Here is a 14,087-nt window from a genome sequence, read left to right on the forward strand (position 1 = left end):
AAAATGAAACAATTTTCACTTGAAAGAATATACAGTTTAATGAGAATGATTTAAAGTAGCTCGTGAAATATTTGGGTCTAGGAAAACCACCTCGGATTTTGTGAGTGTACCATGATATTCACAAAGTTTGTAAAATCACGGGTACTAAAGTTATATTTAGCCTGCATAATAGTTAACAGCTGACATTGTGTGCTTGCAGAAGTAATACTACAGGAGGTTACATGGAACTAACATAGTCTATAAAATATTAAATTTTTTAGCAAATGGGAAACATGTTGTTGATTCGGTCCATGTCACTTGGTTTTAACACTATGAAGATTCCACCCCCAATCCAAGGGCTTCCAACTATTTTTTGGTATAAGAGGAGGTCCTTGGATCGATGTGATGCTTTGGCGGGGGGTTTTAAGGATGCAGAGGTACCCTCAAGTACCCTGCTCAATGCAAGGGAATCCGGCCAACTCAAGACTTTGAACTAGTTTGTGGTGTTAGAGGCGTTTCTTTGATAAATTGGCGGTGGTTTTTAAAGATCTCACACTACCCCCGCTACACTGGCCTATCCGAGGGTGAAGAATATTGAACCATATTTTAAGAGCCCCTAAGCTATTTGTTCCTCCCCTCTCTTCATCCTATATTGCAATAATATTATTCACACTTGAAAATGCTCCCTTGGGGGATAGAACAAACAAATATGTAAAGATATTTGTCATCATGAAGTTTGAACAAAATACGATCAATTGTCCTCGATGCTAATTTTTTGTAGGGCCGGGCACGGAAATATATATACAAATATTTAATTCATATAAAAACTTGTGGAGAAATACTCAGAGAATGATAGTTTTCGAGTAATTAAAACAATAATACTTGTTGGTAAGATTGACTGATTTCGTTAACTGTCAAATGATCTCGAGCCTTTTTATCAATGGCGTGATACAATGTAAGGTTGAGCCACGTATGTGGTGCAGTCTATTTATATTGACGTCACCTAAAACGCTCTATGAAGGGTCAACAGCAACAAACTAATTTTAATCTTTATTCAAATGGGTTTGATAAGATATTTAACTTACAAATAGGTAAAATGTAGAAAGGAGAACGTTCTAAGTACACTCGAGCCCAACTGATATCAATGTAGTACTACATGTTTTCACGTCTTTGAATGTATAGTAAGTATAATTTTTGTTTTATTACATTTGTTTGGATGGTGTCAAAATGTCCCCCATTTCCGATGGTGCTATCATGAGAAAAGTATTAAAATTTGTAAACACAGCAGTTTTCACATCTCTATTATTTTAATGTTGGAATGAGACAACGTCGAATTACAAAGTTACTTTGATCTAGAATCATTTTTTAATGTTCATTTAATTTGTGAAGTGACGATGCACTGATTCAGTATAATCCCAATTTATAGTGTTAAATTTACTCCATCCTACCTAGTAATCGTCTTTGAAGTCCATATATTATACATCATGTACATTTCTTTCTCTAGGAGGGACCATTAATCGAGCTTACGCACAATAGAGTTCAAGAGAACCATTTATCACGACTGACTTGTTCATTGAGCTACTTTGCGTCATAAATATCTTGGTGTCAAAAATTTTGCCGTCCCAAAACTTTTAGTAGCATGACTAAATTACAAAAAAACGTGGTTTTTATGGAATAAAGAAAATACAACTCCAAAGTATTTTGTTCAAATACTATATTTAGCTATATTTTTTATTCATTTAGTCCCTCTTCACAAGCCATAACAGCCTCGACACGTCGGCAAACAGATTGCCAGCTCTTGACGATGAAGGCGTGCCACGTTGTCATGATGGTAGCTAAGAGGGATTACAAATTTAGATGAAAGATACAGCAGGAATTCTCCTTCAGCCATATTGTTGCTGCAAAAGTTGTATTGGACTGGTTGATTTTGTTGGTAGTCCGGATACCAACGGTCTTTGCAGCCTTTACAGTACTGAACCTGGAGTAGAAGGGATCTCATATGCGTTACCCTTTTGGGGTGGCTCCAATATTTTTATAATTAGATACATGAGATAGAAAAACAACTTGCTTTTGTTTTAGCTGTCGTTTGGATGCGTAATGAAACATCATCATTCAAACTAACAATTAATAAATCATAAATAAATAATACTCCTGTTGGGGGTGCTGACTTTGTCAATTATCGGGGAGAGGATGTTCACTATTACATCTTTTTTTTTTTCTATCTTTTAAAGTTATTACTTTTTTAAGTTAGTTTTTTTTTCATTCAAAATGACATTTTCGGCAAATCTTTAGAATTAAGTTTTTCTTCTTGTCATAAAAAAAATTTGAAAATATTTCCTCCACATTTTTGGAAATCATTTTGCTAAACCTCTAACAAAATACCGCTCATCTCATGTACATTTAATTTGCATTGTAGTATGTTTAATTCATTACGTTAAAGTGCCGGGCCTAGAAGGCAAGTTCCTGAAAGGTATCCCCCTTTTCATATCGGGACTGGTTAACAGTATTTAACAACATAATATACACAATTATATCACCGACTGCAAATACATATATTTTATATCCCTTGTTAGCTCACAAGATGCCTGCACACAAATTCAATTTCCTTTCGTAAAAGAACTATAATTATGGCGCATGATACGAAATCATAGGTACATTTATCGCAGGCAGTAGAAGCCCATAATTTAATCCTTCACATAAAGTATCCATTTGTGGTAGTTTTCTATAGGGATCGTTAAATATATCTCTTTTTCTACTCTTAACGAGTTTCTAAGAGTTATCCATAATTTATATTGACTTCACACGATTTTAATGGCTGACATAAATCAATTCCTAATATTTATATGTATCAAGGGTACATATCTTCTAGATCAATGGCTCATTGGTCGTAAGGAAAAATGTTATTATGTCTAAGTGAGAAGTTCAATTATAGGACATGAATCTCTTTTGTGTAAAGGACTCTTTTTCGTATGATAATTAAAGACTGTTTATAATAGGTAGTGCCTTACTTCGTCTAATTAAGTGCGCTTGTTCCGAAAGACTCAAAAGATAAATAATAATATATCGTTTGAGAAGCTTTAAAAATAAGGGGTGTAGACAAGATTTATCAAATTTATTTTTACTCATTCTATTGTGTGTTGATAAAAGAGGTAAGAATGTATAATTATTTCATTAATGTAAAGGTACATTAATCGTCCAAGAAGCTTATACATGTTTTGCCACGTGTACGTGCGTATTGTAGAGTTTACACGTTAGAGATAAAGTAATACATCACGTTGGTAGCTGTATTGTATCACTCAACCTGTCCTCTAAAAAGAAAGCAATTGGTAGTTTGACAAATAATGTTTTGTATTTTTTTAAACGATAGAATCATATTTGAATATATAACTACGTTTTTCATTGTGGTCCTTATACAATATGGATATTAAAGCTATAACCATTCCTTCACTTCAATTTAGAGTAAAGATCCGACTCCAAGGCCATTAACTTGTAGAATAAATATTAATATAAATTACTTTGTATATGTTTAATTCCATCGATCAATTTATTTATTAAAATTTTTTGAAAACATTTGAATAACGACAGAAACAGTTTCAAAAAATTATTTGTAATTCATAGTATAATTATCTAATTTAGTTAATTGTAGTACGTATGGTTAATGCCAACTCTATGGGATGGTTTTGGGCGCTTCAAAATTGTAGGTGCCTTATATTTTTCTATGTAAGTGTATGGTTGCTCGTCAATCCATGAGTTTTGTTCAATATGAATAATTCATCATGTCTAATATTATTATAATTGATAACAGAGAATTATTAGATTACCACTTCTTTCATTCGAACTTCTGCACTATCGTGTTTTTCTTTAATTTTAATGTTTAATATTATATTAATGACAGGTATTAGATCAGTTTTAAAGAATCTTGCCATTTTTTCCACTTTGTCAATTATACTTAATTTTTCTCGATGGGATCTTTTCCTCCACCATTTTTTCCAGACACCATATAAATGTGTTGCTAGGCTTTTAATGAAATATTTTGAAGCAATATTTTATACAGTATCCAATAAAATACTATGAAGAATTGTAATATCGTGAAATACTTATATAATGACAATTATAATCTGGGAGTACTTCAGAGATAAATATAAGTTTGACTTATTTAGCTAACAACCCGATAATTTCGGGTCATTTGTCTGTTTCTTCTTCAGTCATCCCACACACTTTTTAAGTCATTTGTTATTTGATCGGTCCAATCTTTTTTAGCTTTCAACGGTCCTGAGGACCGATAAGTATGCCCTATGTTCCTAGCTATCTTTTTATATTCTTCACTTCTACCCAGGATTGAATGAAATAAAAATAAAGAAAATACTTCATTATAAATAGAACGTATAATGGAAGGTTTTAGCCACACACCTCCATCTTCAAACTTAAGGTATTTTGTATGTTTGTTTAGGTGTTATATTGAGCCGCTGAAAGGACATAATTAGTAGCTACCTCATTGTAGTTTCCATAAAAGACCAATAAGGACCTGTCCAGTAATGAAACATTTTATAATATGCGGATTAATAGGACCTCAGTCTTTTTAGTTTTTTTTTTTAGACCGATTCATTTATAGAAATGGAGCATTAATATATTATTATAACTAATATCTTCCTTTATTTATCAAAAAGAATAATTTATAAAATATCTATGACGTATCAAGTGAGAAAAGGGAATTGACAGCTGACAACCGAATACCAAAAAAAAAAAAAAAACACCCCATTTCGTAAATATCATCTTTTGGGTTAATCAAGCTTAATAGAAATACAAGGTTAGACCATCATGTAATCAGGCTTGCTAAAATTGTTCAATCTGATTTATTGTACCAATTACTGAGCAGATTTTGAGAAAACACACAACCACTCATAGTCTATGACATCCCTTTATTTTTCATAAATTTTAGAGCAAAAATATTTTCTTTATAGGAATGTGTTCAGTGGAAAGAAAAAAAAAACAAAATTATGAGCGAAATAAAAATAAAATCACAATCAGCCTTGTTGGTGTCAAAACGCTGGAAGAAACTTAAAATGGAAGAGGAAGCCATCAATCTATGAATAATACACTCAAAACCCCTTTACAACATGGTCACAGAAGTGGTTTTGGTACAGGCTGGCGACATCCTCGATATACACCAGCAAGTCAAATAAAACAGAACGTGGATGTTTTTTCTGTAGAGAAGCACTAGAATTTTCCTTCCACATATTTTATTTCTGTAATTGAGTAAGACCTCTATTGTTGATGGTGGAGAATATAATTAGCAACAGGTTAAACATAACTCTAAAGGCATCAGTCTGGTTCATTGCTCTTAAATTGAGAGAAGAGAATGATTTTAAAGTCGAAGCAATAGTTTCAAAGACAGTAACGATTATTTACGGATGTGGAACAAAAAGGACTCCTCTTCCTGCAGGTCTAAACAAAAGACTCACAGGATTTATTGAAACATTGGACTTTTAAACTGGACACATTTTATATTTTAGTTGGTATAGGGGATTTTTACCCCACCATTTTAATAACTTTGGAATTTTTGATAAAAGTTTTTACATACTTTGAGATAGATTTGTTTTTATAATTTAAATTATTGATCTTTTGTGGGAATTTTGTACATGTGGAAGGATAATAATAGTTTAAAAAAAAGAAAAGAATAGTCAGTTACTTACATTGAATTTAAGAAATTCTCAATTTTTATTCCGATTTTCATACAAATGAAAATGAATTATTTTATTCTTAGAAAGGGACCCTAATTCTAATTTCAAAAATCTGTAAATTCTGACTATGAATTAATTCAGTGACTATGATAGAGTTATAAAGTTTGACTGCTTTCACTAGTTTTCATCACAGTACGATCATAAATAATTTTTATTGTAGGTAGATATTAAAGGGCCCTTTCCCCTCTAGTAATATTTTATTAATAATGAACGAAAATATGAAAGAAAATCTTTGCTTTAGTGATCACAGTAATATTTAAACATACTTTTTACATACATAAAATATGACGTTCATTGCCCCTGCTTCGGAATTTCTCGACTCTCGTATACTGGGAACTTTATTATTTTTCCCTTGATTGTGACTTTTATAAAGTTGTTCATTCATATTCTTGCAAAGAAGGATAAAAACGGATCATAGAGCATGACGTCTGTGTGTACATATAAATGTAGTGCTGTGTCCCTATTATTTGTATGAAAGAAGCTGGAAAAGGCTTCTCCTACCTCATCAACAGAGCAATTGTTCTCATCTCAATGGGGTGTCCCTAACCGCATAATCAATTGGCGTGAAATAGTTCACTTATAAAGAAAAGGAAAAAAAAATACATCTATGGATTATGAAAAGGCATCTTTTATTCTTTTATTTTTGAGCTTAAGGAGGTTAGATGAAGGATATGCAAAATAGGAAATGTTTCAATCAGTACATTGTATATACCAGTGACAAGGAATTCAACTGAGGGAAGCAATCCCTTGATTAATACCTACATGTTATACTACAGAACTTGTATTCACGATCTTAAACAGTTACAAGGTTAAGAAATATATGTTTAAAATATTCAAGTTTATATTGCACCGGGCCAATTGTTATCATTTATCCATTATAACACACACATTTTTGAAGTCCATCACAGGATCGTGGGTGAATTAGAAAACAAGTTTATTAACTATTAATTATTAATTGAACCCTAAAGAACATGTTAAAGTCAATGTATCCGGCCTCTGAATTGATGGTGAGCTCCAGGCGTTGGTTAAAACTGCTTCAGACCCTTTTTATGTACTCGGCACTCATGGAAGACCAGACCTTGTTGATGGAAGTCTTCAGGGCGCAGTTGCTGTTGTGGGGTCTCCTGCAGAGCTTGGACTACACGTGCATCTAGAAGGAATAGTCTAAGGGGTTGAGGTTTAGGATATTTGGCGGCCAGAAGTATTTTGTCCAGACGTGCAATTTGGCCTGGCCGCACTTTTTCCTCAGTAAGACGATTAAAACAATGTTTTGTAGTGAAATAACAGCTAATTATGTGTTATAAAACATTGCTCATAAGAACATTGTAACAAAAGACTTTTAACCTCTCAAAATTTGCATAACAGTGATAAATAAATAACTGCAGTTGGCCAAGTATACCTAATTGCATTGGAACCGACATATTTGGGGCATATACCAGGGTTTCTAAAAGTATTCTAATGTTATTGAAATGAAAATTGAAGAGGTTTTGTAAATAGTTTTTTGTTAAATATCCGGTTCGAATTTTTGGTAGCAATAGTTTTGAAGTGAGGTTACTTTTTTAAGTTAGATTAAATACTCTTAAGTGGAAAATGGAAGCCAAAAGAAAAGTGGTCACACCAACATTATAAACATACTCTGAGTAAGCAACCAGACAGTCTGCAGGATAAGGAAACTGGTTTCTCTCTTGGGAATGAGTTTTTTTTGGGTTCATGAAGGTTACACAATATAAATCATTCTGTCTGTTAATAAAAGGATCATCCGTGAATATTTTTTGATCAATGAAGAAACTGGATCTTCTTCCATGATGTTTAAGATTATCCATGATGTGTTTATGAAGACAAGTGGTTTTTTTGCGTTTTTGAAACCTTAGGGACTTACCATTGCAATTTTTACGACACTGTAGGTATGACAATAGCTTATTCCTTGTCCAGCTCAGTCATTTTCATTCTTGGATTGGCGTTAAAGGCATCTCGGGCAGCTTTTGCAGTTATTTTGGATGGTCAACCACTTTAGAGGTGTTTTTTAATGTTATCTCCAGTTTCAAATTGTTTCCTGATCCTCCAGACTGCGGGATTGCTGATTGAGATCATAGGCATGATGTTGGAGAGACCAAATCCGTGTATTCTTTGCCTTCCATTTTCCAATTTAAAGTATTTAATCTGACATACACAGCAGACTTCAATTTCGAACCGAATAATTACAAACAAATGTCAACAAAATTTCTTAAACTCGCATTTTAATAAAATGGTAATACTTTCGAACATCCAGTGTCTATTTAGAATATTGAATAAATCCATTTATTTATGTATTTGCATATCACTGCAGAAATGCCTGGATTATTTGACTACGGAAGGGTCTTCAAATTTGTAAGTAAATTTGAAATAGGTTACGATTATAATTAAGTCAAACGCAATTCAATGTACTTTTAATATTATTAAATAATCAGAGATCATCTTTACATTTTTTGTACATTCTTTAACTTGACTACCAATGACGATATAATTTAAATACTTGGGTATCCTTATGATTATCTCCTGACCAGAAACCGAAAGGTGATAATGTCTACTGACCTTCGAGCTTGATCATTTTATCTGTTCATCTTTGTGTTTTTTTATAGGTGGTAGATACTACGTATATTACAGACATAAACAATATGTAGAGCGATTAAGTTTTTCTTGAAGAGATTGTTATCAGCCTAAGTACATGTTGTTGGGGGGATTTATGCTATTTACAAATATTTTTTTCTTTTTTTTTCTTCCTTTTCAAATTCTTTTATGTATATCAGGGGCCACCAAACAACGGCCTCTAGGCCAGATCCAGCCCTCCACGTCCGTTCATCTGGTCCACTGAAGGTACTTGAATTTGCTTTATAAAACGTATAGAAAACGAAACTTTGTGATAAAATTTAAATTTGACTATGTTGTAGGGAAAACAAGAAGATATTCATTGATTTCTGACTTACATTTACTGTCGTTGTAGTCTGTTTGATGCGTATTATCTTTTAAATAACCATAGAGTATCTTTTTTTTGTTTTTTGCATTTCAGGAAATATATATTCAGTGCACATGAGGTACCAGCAGGAGGTACACTCATTTTCTCCATCTCCGTTTGGGTATCCCACAACTATCTTTCTTTCCCGTTTTTTTCATTTTCAGAACCTGTTTCCTTCGCTCTTCATTATGGCTACTAAAAAAGCGAAAAGTAACACCGAGCGTCGTGTTTTTCAAGAAAAGTGCGGAGCAAAGTATTTCTTTGTGGAAACAAAGGACCAGAAAGCTAGTTGCTAAATATGTAACAAAAGTGTTGCAGTTTTGAAAGAGTACAATCTTCGTCACACAAAGAAGCAAAAGATATGCTTAAAGTTTTCTGGAACGTTACACTCTGAGAATTAAGAGTCCATGAAATGTGGTTTACAAACTCAAAGAAACTTCTTTACGAAAAAAGTTTGCTCAAAATGAATTTTGTCATTGTTAAAACTAACAAAACAGAATGATTATGTGGCCTTCACTCGTCATTCTTCCATTTATCCGGCCCGCAGTAAAAAAAACTTTGCTGCCCCCTGATATATATGATAAAGTGGAAGAAAACAAGAGTTAACATGAACTGAAGCAATCTATGTTTAATAGAGTTGACATGTTTGTTTTGAAAAACAACCTTTATAAATTTTTGAATGGAAAAAAGATGTTGTGTGTGCAATTTCTTCTCTTTTGTTCATTCGTTTTTAGATATTCTAGTTGTTAATATCACCTTCTGAAAGAATAAAGCTCGCCCATCTTTGATGTGAATGGTTTTAAAAATACATAATAAAATAATTGTATACCAATTTATTTATACATATTATATATATATGTATATTATTTATTTAATATCACAAATGCAATTTTGAATGTAGGAGGTTCTCCACTTTATAGCAGTCATTCACCAATGCTAAATACCAAACAATATCATAAACAGCTGATATTAAAAATGGTTTCGCTCTTACATTCTCCTCGTGGTCTTTTTTTAATACAAAAATGATTAGATATTTAAGGGATTTATGTTTTTTAATAGAAAATATAATATTCGAATATTTTTTCAAATTTGGTTTGCAAAAAAATTAATTTTTCAAATTTGTATTGCAAAAAATTTAATTTTTCAAATGTTTTTTGCAGAAAATTTAGTTTTTAAATTTGTTGGCAAATAATTTAATTTTTCAAATTTGTCTTGCCAGATGCAAAAAGATTTTTAAGTTTTTGCCCAAATAAATAAATTATTTGAAATTTTGTCCCAAAAATTTAGTATTTGAATTTTTTGTCCAAAAAAATTTAGTATTTAAAATTTTTGTCCCAAAAATTTTGTATTTGTTTTTTTTTAAATTTTATAATTGAAACTTAATTTTTGAAATCTTTTGCTAAAAAATTTAATTTCTTTTGAACAGCTGTAGATTTTTCAATTTTTACAGAAAAAATTTAATATTTTGAAATTTTTTTTCAAAAATTATGTATACTGAGAAAAACTATGTGTGGACCCAAGACGTTACCCCCAGCTCTACGACCTCAAAGACACAGAACTTCTTCAAGGAGCACTTTACTACTTCTGGGACAAGACCTTCCAGCCCTCTTCCAGTCCTGATCTCAATCCCCTGGACTCCAGCGTGTGGAGCGTCTTAGAAAGTAAGGTTGGAAAGACATCACACAGAAATGTGCAGGAGCTCAAGGTCAGCATCAAGAAGTAATGTACCAACATGCCATGTTCTGACCTTGCGTGGAGGCTGCGTTAAAGGCTGGAGGCGGTAATATTGAATAATTCTTACCCAGATAGATTACTAAAAGTTTCTTAAATAAAGTTTTTCATTATACTTTGCTAAAAAATGTTTTTGCTTCTTGATCGTGGAAAATTTCCACGTCGCACTCTGTAAGTATTTATTGCTCCTCCTTAAATATTGGTATGGTACCTACAAATCTGAGTCAAAAGAAATGGAAAAAGAGATAATGACTTAGAAAAGGATAAAATGAATCCCGGTTGACAAAAACCCAATTGTACAGATTTAAAATAATGCACCCATAAAACAATGGAAACATTATTATAATATTCTGATTTAAAAAAAAGAATTCAAAGAAGAAACGACAGCTGCATGTTTAATGAATATCAGGTAAAAAGAAAAATGGTAAATCCGGAGATCTGATAAATAAATCATATCATGATTTGAGAACCTTGAGCTAGTTCTGACAAATAATCATTTACAAAAATTCTAAAACGTTGTGTATAAATAGCTTCCATCGATGGAGAAGGAATTGAGGATTGTTATTGCCTTAGAGATGAGCCTTAGAGCCACAAAGGGATCTGTTAGTTCTTGTGATTCACTCCGGTTATCCAACATTGTATTTCGGAGATGAACCACTCAATCTTCCACCTATCCTTATATAGTGATGATGTTAGGATGAGACAATCCAAGGGATTCAATCTCACATGAAAATTTCTCCAGACGTGTTCTTCCATCATTCTAAAGATCTGGGTAATTTTTAAACATTAGTAGAATAAATGAAATAGGTCTCCAATTCTTTATGGCAAAAATAACCATTTCTGTCCTTAGGATCTTCCCGGGACTTGTTTGTAAAAATACAAGACGTCCCCAGTCTGTACCTCAGCCATTTTTGACATGTGTCATTCATGGATAATAGTATTATATAGCCCGTTTATATTATATGTCAACTTTTGTTTTTTAGACACGTTCATTATATTCTAGAATAATTTATTAGTAGAGAAAATAAATTATTAAAGAATGTTAATATCAAAAAACTTGAAAACAACATTAACTTTATTAAAAAACCAATTTACTATTATACCGGACCGAACTGTGCTGCATGAAGGGTGTATCGTGGTTCGTATTGAATCGTGGGATTAGCGTATCGTCTCAATCTACTATTTAACAACTATTACCTAAGTAAAGAGCATCATAAATTACAATAATTCGAGAGAATGATGCGTGATTGGCTAATTATATATAATGAATACTTGGTATAATCGACCATAACTTTGAAAAAAATTAAGATGCATAACTCATAATGAAAATGTTTTAAGACAGAGGTTAGCGCCAGTTGCGCCCAAACCATAGGAGCTAAGGGACCACCACCTTTTTTGCAGAATTTTTATAGTTATATAATAAAAAAATTCATCCTCTCTAAAAATTATTAAATGTCAGAAATTTCAGGAAAAAAGGTATTAACATCAATTTCTCTTGGGATAAATTTGTTGAAATTTAGTCTTTTCTATCAAATTTTAAATGTACAGTTCAGAAAAAAATTGTTTGTCCGTATTTATAAGCAAAAGAAAAAAGATTTCCATCAAAATTACCAAAAAAACCAATTGCCAGGCTCGCTTCTCCTAAAATCCTTCATTCATGACGATTTGCCCCCCCCCCCTCCCTCCACTTATAAAACAATCCTCTAATAATTTCCGCTCTACAGATTGTTCATTTAACTAATAAAGGTTATATAATATATTAATCATAGCTTCATCCTTTTTGTGTCCAAATACTATCAGAGGCATCTGTAGGGGTGGGGAAGGGGTTGCAACCCCTCTTAAATAGTGAAATCTTGTTTGTTATATTTCATTATCGTCTTGTCTAAAAAAATCAATTTAAAAAAAAAAGGCTCAAATTGAGACTTTTTTTTTTTAAATATCTACAAGTTTTAAAATTTTTTTTGAAGAATGTATTTGTCAAATTTGGCATATATAAAATAAAAATAAAACCATGTTAATATTCGCAACTCCCAGGACCCTTCCAGTAAGACAAACCCTACAAATGCCTTTGATTGTGTATGTTACTGGGGAAGTGTATAAAGAAATAACTAAGTATAGTAATTAGAAAAGAAAAAACGGTTGATGCGTGTTCTCTTTCTTCTTTTTTGTTCATTTTTTAATAAGTTCTCGTGGTATTACCATCTCCCTCTGAGAAAAGGATCTTGGCTTATTTTTGATGTTAATTGATTTATAAATACGTAATAAAATAAATAAATATAAATTAATTTAAATATATTTATAATGTTTTTTCTGCACTAATACTCATTTATATGTTGACATATCTATGTATGTATTACTACAACCATAAGTAGTGATGTAAATCGTTTGAATTTTTAGCTGGCCATTTTATTTGGAAATGGTCATCCAAAAATAAATTTTCTTTTCCTTAGTAATTGTCATTATTATTTAATTCCTGATTCGTGAAATTCCTTTCCTAAATAGATTCAATTATACTCAAAACCTGATTGAACATTCATGTATGCTCATAATATAGGATAACCTTCATGATTTGTTGCGGAGTAATAATTGTAAGACCTTACATAAATTAAATATAAAATTGGGGAGGAATATCGGAGTAATTTGTAGCAATGGCCTTGTTTATTTCCTACTCCCTAGTCATGACTGATAGTAGATGATGTCCTCCAAAATATTTTTCAAATTGTACCATATTGATTTTCATAAATAACCAAAAGTGTGATATAATTGTCGTCCTTATAATCAACACATTGGAGGGGTGGGCGGAACTTTATAATTGACGATCTTCAATTTCTAACAAGCTTGTACAAAAGAAGCTCTAAGAAAAAAGGTAACTTAAGTATCAATGAGGGGAAAATATTACCTTGATTTCTGATAGGTTTAAAATCGACTAAGTGAACTACGTTCATCTTTTGACTCTCGTCCTTTTTAGGGATGATATATATATATAGAGAAATATTACAATTTTATAGTCCTTGCGCTCTACAAATGTCCCATTCCTTATTGTTTTTTGAACGATATTGCGTGAAAAAGTCAACATATTTTAATTACATCCAAGTTTTTTCTTTCATTATTATTTCTATTGTCTTAAATTGTTTGTTCGTCAATCCATGAGTATTGTCCAATATAAATAATCCATCATGTCTGATGATATTATTATTGAAGATAACTTCTTCTATTGGAACCGTATTTCTTTATTTTTCTTTTGTCTGAATATATTAGATTGGGGAAAAAGTAATTTCATATTTCCCACCTTTTGTTAGCTAAATATATCTTGCGCATTATTGGTCACATTGAAATATACTATAAGGCGTTGTGAAGGTGGGAGTGTATACTACGCATGATTTTTGGACAGTATTGCACTTGGCTGGTTCAGTTGTAAATTATCGTGCGTCAATTAAGGAGGTCTCAAAGGAAGAAATTTTCCTTCTTTTACATTTTTAATACTTGAAATAGTATGTACTGAGGTAAACAATGCGATATAAATGAATGTTTAGATTCATTTCCTAAAGATAACAATATGCTTTAGAACTAAAAAAAACTATCAACTCTAAAACACAGAAAATGAAAAGACAACAACTCCCTCATAATAATACAACATGGAAAAA

The sequence above is a fragment of the Lepeophtheirus salmonis genome, chromosome 2 (genome assembly GCF_016086655.4).
Source record: "Lepeophtheirus salmonis chromosome 2, UVic_Lsal_1.4, whole genome shotgun sequence".
Classification (NCBI taxonomy): domain Eukaryota; kingdom Metazoa; phylum Arthropoda; class Copepoda; order Siphonostomatoida; family Caligidae; genus Lepeophtheirus; species Lepeophtheirus salmonis.